Source organism: Drosophila busckii, chromosome X (genome assembly GCF_011750605.1).
Source record: "Drosophila busckii strain San Diego stock center, stock number 13000-0081.31 chromosome X, ASM1175060v1, whole genome shotgun sequence".
Lineage (NCBI taxonomy): Eukaryota > Metazoa > Arthropoda > Insecta > Diptera > Drosophilidae > Drosophila > Drosophila busckii.
In genome coordinates, this window is record NC_046608.1 from 17,308,967 (window position 1) to 17,321,509 (window position 12,543).

Here is a 12,543-nt window from a genome sequence, read left to right on the forward strand (position 1 = left end):
TAATGCCCTCAGTCTGTATGCTGATCACAAGAGCCAGATGGTCAGAGGCGAGATCCCAGTTATCTCTTATGGTAGCTCGAAAGTCTGGTATTCCACGATGTACCGCAAAGTCAATGCAGGTTGGTGTATGGCTTGCTACATGTGGGTATCTGGTTGGAGATCCTGTGGCAAGTATATTAGCGCCGCAGGCAGAAATGGCTTCGGCGAGCTCTCGTCCCCTGGGTGAGTTATGTCTGTCTCCCCATAGCCAGTGTCGGGCATTCCAGTCGCCACCCACCAAGTATCGTTGCCCGCAGCCACGTAGTATCTCTGTGAACTGTCTCTCATCTAATATATTTCTTGGGGGACAATAGATGGCACTAAATTCTATGTCTCCCAGGCCTGTTGCTACCTTGACTGTTGACATTTGGATTGTGTTTGTCTCAATGACCCTTCTTGGAAAGTGTCTCAGGGTGCTTCTTATCAGTATCGCAGCTCCTCCAACGCCATAATTGCTGTGTAGTGGTTTATACGCAGGATAGAACGTGTATCCGTATATTTTTACTGAGTCTCCTCGTTTCAGTCTAGTCTCCGTTAAGAGAAGGATATCAACGCTGTTGTTGTGTGCGAAGAGTTCAACTTCTCTCGCTTTACCTGAAATGCCATTGACATTCCAGATCAGGACTTTTAAGGAGTTCATTTCGGGTTGGAAACTTTGCTATGAGACTGGCCTGTAAGTTCGCGTCCAGCCCATATATTTGCCATTTCCCGTACAACGTTTTGTAGTTTTTCTAGGCGCTGGATGGTTTGCCCCAGCAATTTTCGTTATCGACTCCAAGTCGATGGATTTAGGCTGAGTTTTTCCATTATCCATTTCCATTATCCAACTAAAACTTTACTAAATAAAGCTAAGTAATTGACAGTGGTGAGATCAGTTGCTTAGTCGGCTTAGCTCTGCGCTTAGCCGTTAGATGGCGCTCACTTCGCCCAACCTGGACACGAACCTGCTGAAAGCTTAAAGCTCCAACAGCTGATAGTCTCGTGTTTATGAGCGGACCGCCAGCTAGCTGCTGCGGTCCAATTGTGAAAATATGTTCACTTTTAACTTAGTTCACTGCAGATTGGCTTATCTCACTCGCGTCTGCTTTAGTTTGTTCACCGTTTAGGTTTGTGCCACCACTGTGGACTTGTCCATGAGCTTTCACTGTTGTTTTGGAAAACACTTAGTTTCAGCACTCGAAACACGTCTGTCACCTGCAGAAGTTCGTTCGCGACTTATTTTAATTTATATGGACCCAAATTTGGCGAAATTTTCCACAAATAACTTTGAAAGTCTTTTAATGCCCATAAACTTCTTAACGGTGAGAGATATGGCTTAATACGATTTAATTTAAATGGACCCAAATTTGGCGAAATTTTCATACAAAATACTTGAAAATCTTTAAATGCCCATAACTTCTTAACGGTGAGAGATAGGGCTTAAATACGATTTAATTTATATGGACCCATATTTTGCGAAATTTTCATATATATGGACCCAAATGGGAATGCTGTGGATTAACTTCTTGGAAATTATCTCATGCTTGCGTTGACTGCACATGTTGGCTGTCAAAAAGTATAAGTACGCACACACACGCAGCAACACGCACTGGCGTCTACGCTTTGCACTACAAAGTGGTGGTGAACAGTATAAGGCGGGCAACTCTCCCTCGCTGTAATGTTGACTGTGACTTTTGCCTAATGGCGAACTAAAATAAACGCGAACTCAATGCTCAGCGTCTAATGCACAAGTCCAAGCCGCTTATCATCCCATCCGAGCGCTGGCAGGCGACAAATGTTTTCTCCCCTTAGTACACGTTGTCTGTTTGACTTTGTAAATTTGTATAGTGCAAAGCTGTAAGCTGCATGCAACAGCACGTTGCACGTTGCACGAATTTGTTTGCCTTTTAGCCTTTAGCCTGTTGCATAGTTTTGTGCCAGGTCATTCGCAATGAGCTCTACTAAATAGTTTTATTGCATTTGCACAATCACAATCACCCAGAGACAGTCAACAAAGCATTATTAAAAATAAATATATATTTGTGCAAAAATGTTTGTAAATTAATTTAAGTCCAAAGCTGAATAGCGCACAAAGCTTTATTATAAATTCCTTTACTATTAGCCATTGTCAACACAGTGCATATTTTTTATAAACTTTGACATTTTTTGTGAAAAATGGAAAAAGGGTATCATGAAGTTGTGCTAATGTATGTAACAGGGAGAAGGACGCTTGGCAGACCCCACAAAGTATATATATTCTTGATCAGCAAGACAAACTGAGTCGATATAGCCATGTCCGTCTGTCCGTCTGTCCGTCTGTCCATCTGTATGAGTGCGTGTTTCTTAGCAACTATAAAAGCTAGTGCAACTAAATTTGGTATATAGGTGCTCCTATATCCAAACCCGAACGCTTTTATTTTTTATTTTTTTATTTCCTACCCCCTCCCCCGCAAATCGAAAAAAAACGATATAAGGCAGTAAAAAATATTTAAAAATCTGAAATAAATCATAAAAACGCTTAGTCATGGTTTTGACCGATGCCCAAAAAAATAGAAAGTTCGGGCTAATAACTTAGGAGTTATTCACATTCTAATTTTCAATATTGACAGAGGGGTTCGCTTGCTGACGCGCCAGACAAACGTCGCTGCTGACGCTACAGCGAACAGCTACAGCTGTTTTGTGTGTATGTATTTGTGAATGCCCTAGTCAAAGTGTATTTAAAAGTTGGTGGCGCCCAACTTTTATTTTTCCACTTGTTATCTTAAGCTCTGTTTATTGAAATTCACAAAAACTGCTTTGCTAACAATATATGCAAATCTCTCTGCCTACTGTCGCTGGCTCTGCCTCAATTGTGCCCACTTTCAATTGTCCAGCATGTCTAGCCGACTTTTGGGGCATTTGTCTTGTAGTTTATAGTCTTGCTTTGCTTTTCTTTGCTTTTCATTCCAAGCAAATCAGAATTCGGTATATTTTCAATTTGCAGCAGTTGCCGTATGCGCTTTGTGTTTGTAATTCTTATGTAAATGCATTGCAAGATTTTTAGCTACAGCTCTCTTTGCTCTCTTGCTCAGTTAATTGCAATGCGTGCTGCAAGAAATAATAAAATATTCTTTGTTTTTCTCTCTCACGCGCTGCATGAAAACAAAAACTTGCAAACAAAGTTGCCAATGTTCAATAGCAATTGCTTAGTTTGTATAGATATCACACTATTTATATGCCAATAGCTTTATAGTCAAGTTGCATGATCAGGCCTTATTCAATTTGGCTAACTGTTGCCTGCGCTGCTGTTTAAGCGCTGGCTTTAGGCTTTAGGTTGATCCATTTAATAGCTTTCGGACCACAAGCCACAAGCTACTGGAAACGGGTGCGCAATCAATTTGAACTTTACATCGATGTGAACCGTGAACTCACAAAATAAAGCAAAAATAGTCAAACAGCCGCACAAATTGTACAAAAAAAAAAGAGCGACGAACGAACGAACGTATTGGAAAATACCAAAGGCAAGACTGCAACGGTCAGTGGCGGTCAGTGTGCCCGTCCAGGCAATTCTAGCTGTGACCGTCGTCATCCGCTTGGTGGCAGTAAACAAGCTTTTTACTCCCGCATGCTGCTACACATCCGCACTTCCTGTCGCTGCTGCCGCTCGCTCAAATTTAAGGCACAGCCCACGATATTTTTACCTGTTTCTGTTTTTGAAGCTGTTGCTGCTGCTGTTGCTCGCTTGTTTGTGAAATTGAACAATTTAGTTTTATTTTATTTCATTTTACTTTACTTTACTTTACTTTACTTTCGTGTTATTCTATTTCTTTCGACTATGCTGCTGCTTAGCGTCAACAGTTCGGCTGCCAAAAAAGTAAAAGCTGGCACAGACCAATAGACTGGCAAACCGACAAGCCAACACACACACACACACACATGTACATATGCAGCTTAAAAAGCAAAAGGCATTGCCCAGTTTGCGCATCTGTTTGCAATGCACACTTTTGTGCTTTTTGTTTGTCAAAATGAATGCGCTGCATTTCACTTGCATTTTATTTGCAAACAATTCTTGTGTTGCCCGCATACCAGCTTAAGCACACAGACAGACAGACAGACACACAGACAGACACAGAGCTGCAGAAATTGACCAGCACACACAAGACATATGGCAATTGAACACATGTGCGTATACTTGATATTTAATTTGCATTTCAGCATTTGTCTAAGCTGCAGGCAGCAGCAGCAGCCTTAACCGAAACGAGGACACAATCCAACTACATTCTGCGGTATTTAATAACGAATGTCAGGCCTGTTATTGTGTCTAAATTAGAAATTGAAATTATAGAATATAGAGAACTGTTTGTGAGCAACTTTGTAGTGCTGCATTTTTACTGCCCCCACAGCTGAATAAATGACTTGCCAAGCTGTTGCCATTAGTTTCGACTGTTGCATGTTGCTCCAATTTGCAAGCAGCAGCAACCAGCTGATTAGGCCAGCCATGTGGCTATATGCGACTTATTAAAAATACAAATTTAATGATGGTCATTAGTTGTAAGTTGCAAGTTAAAAGTGTTTTTTACATTTTATGTGGCAAGCACATGCAATTACATTGGCTTGGCTTAAATCCCGCATTTCTTTTGTGGCTTTTGCGTGTGTCCCGCGTTACCGTTACCAGCGGCGTTGCCAGCATGCAAGTGCAGTTATAAAATATATCGCACATACGACATGCTGTACAGGCATTCGCTTGGCCCACATACGATTTCAAATTGTTGCAATTGAAGGCGCGCGCGCTCTGCTCTTTGGCACAAATCCCAAAAATAACCAAATGTCAATTCGTTTAGCTCAAGTCAACAGTCATGGCCATGCCCATGTCCATGCCCATGCCCATGCTCGTGGCCAGCTTATGTGCAGCTCAGTTTTCCACTTAACCTTTTTCCCGTTGTGTGTCTAAAGCCAGGATGTCTGGTTAAGGGGAGCTTGATTTGGCTTTGTTGCTGTCGTTGTCGCCCTGCCAAGCGCGCACTCTGTCTCCTGTGTCCTTTGTGTGTGTGTGTGTGTGCGTGTGTGTGCGAATGCGTGTATGTCTGGTTGGCAATTCAATCGCATAAAAGAGTCGACACTTTACCTTTGCTTAACGTTAGCATTGCTAGCTTTAAGACATGTAAAAAGTACGCAAAATTAAAAAAGAGAGAGAGAGAGAGAGAGATTGTATAGAAAAGGATTTAGTGATTGTCTACAAAGACATAAATAATTAGATATATTAGAGAGACAGCAACAGAGAGAGATTGTGAATTTTGAAAATGCAGGGAGAGTATCAAGAAAGAGATAGAGTGTCGAGAGAGATTCTAGACAAAAAGAGAAAGTCTCGAGAGAGAGAGAGAAAGAGATAACCTTGAAAGAAAGAGAGAGAGTCTAGATATAGCCTAGAAAGAAAGAGAGTCTAGAGAAATACAGTCTAGAAAGTGTAGAGTCTAGAAAGAGCGAGAGAGAGAGGGAATATATCAGCTGAGAGTGTAAAGAGAGAGAGAGAGAGAGAGAGAGAGAGACAGACAAACGGACAGTATGTACATAGAAAGAGAGAAAGTATGTCAATTTTAAAGAGAAAGAATGTTAATAGAGAGAGAGAAAGAGAGACTGAGCTCGCTCTAAGCAGTGGGCCGCTCACGTCTACAGCCTCGCTCGCCTTTACGGCCGCATATAAATCGAAGCAAATACTTTTTTACGCTCAGTTAATAAAATGCATTATAAATAATTTTAATTGAATTGACTGTTTACTGATTATAGTAAGATTAAATGAAATTTCAGAACGATTACTTATGAAGACAAAAATAATATTCTGCGTAATAAAAAGGATTAAATTAAATTAAATTGTATTTAGGCTCAATCTCTGTTTACAGCTTTCATTGTTTGGCAGCCATTAGCTTCGTAAGTTATGCAATTGATTTTAGCTTCACCATAACAGTCAGCTTTTGTAATGTAGCCACTTGAAGTTCACCGCAGTCTCTCTCTCTTTCTTTTTGACACCTGCTCTCATTTCGGTTTAAGACGTACGCAAGCGTAGCCAACTTCACGTATACGCGCGTTTGACAAATTTGCAATGTGCAACTAAAAGAAATTTAAGTGTAAATAAATAATACGCAATTGTTTAAACTGCAAGTGAGTGATATACCTATATATACTATTGCATTAACAAGTGTTTTGAATGTTAATGCATAAATATTAAGTGTTAGTTGCAAGTAAATGCTGCGCATGCGAAAAAAGTTTAGAGAGAGGAGCGCTAGCGCTTCCGTGGACAAGCCGCGCTGTTGTTGTTGTTGCCCCTCTAGTGTTGAAAGCGACCGCTAGCGCTCCCGCGGAAGGATCGCGCTGTTTGTTGTTCTTGTGCTTCTAGCGTTAAAAACAAACGCATGTGAAAAAAGTTTGGCAAACGAGCGTTAGCGCTCCCGCGGAAAAGGCGCGTTGTTGTTGTTGTCCCTCTAGCGTTGTAAGGGAGCGCTAACGCCTACGCGGAGAAAGCGCGTTGTAGTCCCTCTGGTGTTAAAATAAAAATAAAAGTGAGCTGCGCATGCGAGAAAAGTTTTGTAAAGGAGCGCGGAGAAATCGCGCTGTTGTTGTTGTCCCTCTAGCGTTTAAATAAAAAATAAAAACGCAAGCGCATGCAATTTAATATGAACTACAAATGGCTTAGCAGGTTAGTTGTTAGTTTTTTTTTTAAATACATAAAGCAATTTAAAATTGTTTTTGCTGACATATTAATTGACAAGGCTCTGAGTTAGCTAAATTATTGTTCAATGGCAGTCAATTCGGCTCAGTAAGATGCAGATCTGTCAATGCAGAGCAGCAATAATTGCTTTTCTATTACTAGTAATAATTGCTTTTCGGTGTTGCATGCACCTGCATGACCTTTGCAGGTGAGAAGTGAGCAGCTATCGGTTGCATGACGAGCGGATTTCGTCGCCATTTTGTTAAACTGTTGAATTGAGTCTCAACGATTTTTGTGATGGGCCTAAAAAGAAATAAAACAGCGACTGACAGACCCCCAAGCCAAGCCGTAGCCCATTCACCCAGTTTAGAGACTACTCTATATGCCTGCTCTGTTGCACTCAATGTGTGTGTGTGTGTGTGAGTGTGTGTGTGTGCTGTGATGTGCTGCAGGTTGCAGTCAGGCTCGCTTGTCTGCGCTGCAAATCTCGAAAAACTTTTGCCTGCCTGCCTGCTGCTGTTAGTGCTGTGGGTCCTTCTCCCATTTTAAGCCATCCTATGGCATTCTATGTATAGCAACTTGAAGCTTTTGGCATGGCGTGCAAAGTTAAGCAAATCGCATATTTTATTCATGTGTTCATTAGGCAGCTACAATGTGAGACCAAAAATGTTTAAAGGAAATGGCTGCCAGGCAGTCACAGTTCCTCTCTCTCTCTCTGTGTGTGTGTGTGTGTGTGTGTGCATGCAATTCATGAACCTGCAAAATGGGTCGACAAAAACTTCAAAAAGGGAAGCGGCAAGCAGTCACCTGCTGCTGCCACTGCTGCCACTGCTGTTGCCAATAGAAGTGCGAGCGCAACTCGAGTGTTGCATTATGCGGCGTGAGGCGTGATAAAGCAGCGGCTATGACGTAACTGGGTTGATCAGTGCTGACGCCTTTAAAGCATTGCGAACATGAACTATGCAGCTTGCCCAATTCAAAGTGCAGCAACTTGTATGAAATAAATTTAAAAGCAAGCACAAGCAAATGCTTGCTATCAATAAATTAATAGCGTGTGCTGCTGCTGCTGCTGCTGCTGCTGCTAATAAATAATAATTATAAAATGTTAATTAAAAGTTGCCCGACAATCAGTGTGAGAGATTTTTATGTTAAATTTGCTGCAGCGTCTGTTGGCCAGCTTAAGCTCGCTGGGCCACAACTTGGACCGTCGCGACGTCGTCGCTGCATAAATAAAACTCTTCATTTAAATGCAAAGGCTTAACCGCTGTGCAAATGCAGCTAAACTTCATGTACATATGTGGTTAGCAGCAGCGATATCAACAGCAGCAGCAGCAGCAGCAGCACTTCATATTGTCGTTGCTATTTTTAGTTTTATATATATATATATAAAACACAGACTAGCAGGCACTGTCGCTTGCTTATTGCTCGTTGTTTTAATGTGCTGCTCGTCCAAACACACACACACTGTCACACAATTTTGACGTGGCCAAAGGCATTTGCATAACGTTACCAACTAACTGCAAACAAATTTTTTGGTTTGTGCGGCTTAGCACCAGCAACAAAAGCAACAACAGCAAGTTGTTCATGCAAAGCTGCAATTGGTCAGTCTACAGACTTTTCGACCAAAAGTGCTTCTAGCTGTAGCAACTGTACAAACTGAGAGGCCGCCTCACAATCATTTGGTTTGTGTGTTTTTTGAACTTATTACGACATTTTTCCCCAAGCCAGACAGCAGCCATACTTAACATCCTTATGATTCTCAACACTGCATCAGCTGCGAATGCAAATTGTTATTTGGTTAACTTGTTGGTGGCATGTCAAAGTTTTCAACTTGCCCTTAAAGCCTGCAAAACTGTGAGTTAAACAAATGCAAAATACATAAATATGAGTAGCTTTCATTTAAGCAAATAATACTGCATATAAATGCTAATTGCGCATAATTGTTATTTCAATAAAAGTGTAAGAGTTAAGCTGCCAGTCAACTGCTTAGTCCTTAGTGCCTACGTGAGCTGAGGCCTGTGTGCTCGCTCGATTTTTCCCACGCTGCTTGGGCGCGACCCCTACAATTAGCCTCGTTGCATGTGTAGGCTTCAGTCTTAGCTATGCCGACAGCTTGAGAGAGTTCTATTGACAAATCAAAGCTGAAGCGGATCGCTCACTGCCGACTTTTTGCTTCTTCTTCTTGCCCATTACCACCCATTATCGGGCGCTTCAATACGCTGCGCGCCTTCACCAATTTGACAGCCCATGGGAGAATAGTTGCTGCTTCACTTGGTGCATACATCAGGAACGCAGTCGACTCAACTATTTTAGCTGTGGCTGCGTCCAAATGTTCAGCACAATTGATATAGAATGTTAGCCTAGGCATAATTTTCAGCTGTTGTCCTGTCGCTCTTAATTTCTCTTTGCATAATTGCCTTTAATTGTTTTTCACTTACGCTCGCATTAATATAAATATTATTTTGGCAAACAGTAATCTAAATAAAATATTTATTGCTGTTAAAGTTCAGCTGCCATCAATTTAACAATTAGTCTGTCATCAGAGCCTGCATTTGACATTTCAACAATTAGATGCGAATAATGCAATTTAGTTTGCATTGCTGTTGTCTTTTTTAATATTAATTTATTACAACAGCATGTCATAATAATAAATGTCAAATGATTTAACAAGACAAGACTAGCATAATAAGTATATATGTCAAACTTAAAGCAAATATTGTTTGTATTGATTTCAATTCAAGGCATAAGCCTCAATAGTTTGGCAATTTGAATTGACTACCAGGAATAATTTAATAAGCAGTTTTGCAAATGTGCAATTGTCTGTTAATCTGTATGTGTCAAAGGCTTTTGATAGGCACTTTGTTGTTTGTGCGTTCAATGCAAAATGCAAAATTAATGAACATTCAACAGCAAAGTGTAAAGTGTTGAAATAAAATTGATTTCAATTATAACAAAAATGAAATAAAATTAAGTTTTGCATATTAATAATTATATGCAGGCCTGTGTCTAATTAGTGTCACAACTTGTTAGTTGTTCTCGCGCGTATATTACGCATACGACATGTTGTCACTACTTGAAACTGACGCTAGGCCATTTGCAGCTTTGGCTGCTTATGAATGTTTCGCCACAAAATTTTGTTGCTTGCATAAATTAAATGTTGCATTTATTTATGGACATCAATGAACATTTAAATTGTTTAAATTGATTAAAATCCGTTGCGTATTTAAATCATCAAATGTAGAGCACAAATGTTGCGATTCGTATTGATAATAAATGATATGCAAATTAATTAAAATAATTTATTGATATGAAAATTAAAGCATACAAAATCAATAGTAGCAATTAAAAATACAAAACAAAAAAATTGCCAGGCAGCAACTTAACTTTTATTAATGCATGCAATGCAATAAAAAACAAGCTACTCATATATTTATATCTAATAAATTCATTTGATTAAAGCTGCGCAATTCCGTTTGCCGCTTTGTTCATATTTCAACAGCAAAATCCTGTGGGAAAAGCGAACACACAAGTGTGTGTGTGTGTGTGTGTGCCACTTGTGGCAACTATTATTTTTATTATACTTTGCGCTGATTTTCTTTTGTTGTCATTGTCTTTTGCTGTATATAATTATAAAGGTCCTTTGAACTAGCAGTTGGGCCAACAGGAAGCGACCATGAGCGTGGCAGTTAACTGGGAGTATGTCAGGTCAGTTCAGAGGAACAATTGATTGTCGTCTCATGTGTATAATGCTATGCATGAACACGCAGCACATTTGGGAGCAGTACCCAGTGCCAGTGCCAGTGCCAGTTTGAGTTGCTTTTTTTTTTGCTGCTGCTGCTGCTGTTGTTGTCCATTGGGAGCACGTAACGTGCATTGCATGACCCGGATACGGATACGGATGCGGATGCGGATGCCATTGCCACCTGTTGTTGTTGCTGTTGCTGTTGCTGTTGCGCATATTCATGTTCGACATGTTAAGCGATATGTCGTGTCAGCATTTTGTGCACAAGCTCAGACTCAACCCAAACATACGCAACGTTGTCCATTAGCGCGTCTACACACACGCGTGTGTGTGTGTGTGTGTGTGCTGGTTTTTACTTTCACACTAATTGCCCACAGTATGGATTGCCAAACCCAAAAGCATTTAACGTGCGATTCGCGTGAACACGCGCGCACAACAAGTGCCAACCACCCACCCAGCCACCCACTTAAATAGACCACAACAAGTGTGTGCCGGGCACAAACAAAGTTGCAGTCCAGTCGCATTAAAGTGCCAAGCTATTGCCATAAATAGTTATTTCAATATACCAATCTATAGTTTCTATAGCTGCAATGCAATTGCCTAAGCCTATTAAGATCTCAGCAGCACACTTCAAATTTAATTACGCTCTTAATCAGCTCTGGCTCTGGCTGTGGCTGTGGCTGTTGCAGCTTCTTGTGGTAGATGCAAGATTTACAAACTTCTGTTGCATGCATGCGAATTATTTTTACCACAGCTCTTATCAGTTAGTACGCTTGACGTATGGCTTACGTTAAGTATAAGCAGCAGCAGCAGCAGCAGCAGCAGCAGCAGCAGCTGCAAAAAGTTGTTGGCAAACAAATACAAAATATAAATGCATACAAATTGTTTTAATGCAAAAGTTATGCAGCAAACTTTTAGCAAATAGTTGGCTCATAAAAATAGTTAATGCAAAACGAACAAACAATTTTTAATAAAATATAACCAAGCGCTTAATTAACAAAATTGTTTTAATTAAAAAGTACAACAAACCGCATTAACCAAAAAGATTTTCATAAAAAAAATCATCATTTTTATAAGCAAACAATGTAAAATTTGTGTGTGTTGCCCTTTTGTGACTTTCACTTAACTTGAATGTTACGTTTTGACAGTTGGCTCATTTGCATGTGTGTGCGTGTGTGTGTGTGTGTGTGCCGTTTGCAAAACGTGTGCGCATAAATATTTAAATGCCAAAAAGTCACGTCTTGAATAATTGTTTAACTTGTAGATAAAAGGCGGCGAATTTGTTTGACAGCCAGGGCTAACAATTTGAGTTTCGAGAGTGAGTTTGTGTGTTTTTGCTACTACTAACGACAATTGTTGTTGCTATTTTAAGAAGTTTTCAACTAAGTGCAAGCTGCCGACGCCAAGCAGCAGACAAGGATTCATTATTATAAGCGCAAATTGGTCGACACACACACACACACACACACACACACACACACAGGCAAAGGATTGTGGTTGTAGCTATACGTATATATATATATATATATGTATATATGCTCAACATATATGAATATGTGACTGTTAATTTTCATATTAAATCCGTTAAAATGTGCAAACACCCAACAGGCACTCAGCTACACACACACACACACACGCACACGCACGCACACCTACAAACAAATATGATGATGGTGCAGCAGCAATGAGGCGCACTACTAGTCAAGTCAAGTCTGCCGCACGTGCTGCCGTTATATATGCATATGTGAATAGTGTAAGTGAAGTTATTAAGGCTACAACACACACACATGCACACACACACACACACACATGTATATACAACTACATATGCACATAACTTTCACCTACTTTAACAAAATTTCGCTGTTAAATGTAATGTGCTTTTCTCTCTCTCTCTCACTCACTCACTCACTTTTTCACTCTCGCTCTTTCTCTCTCAGCGTGTGTGTGTGTGTAAGGGTTTACAGCCTTGATTTATGTTAAGGAAAAAGCCGCTGGGGAAATACGTGTGGCAACTGCAACGCTTTGTTGCATAGCAATCGAATGTCGGGCATCATAAAATTTCATAATTTATTGCTGTTAACAATAGCGAAAATATTTA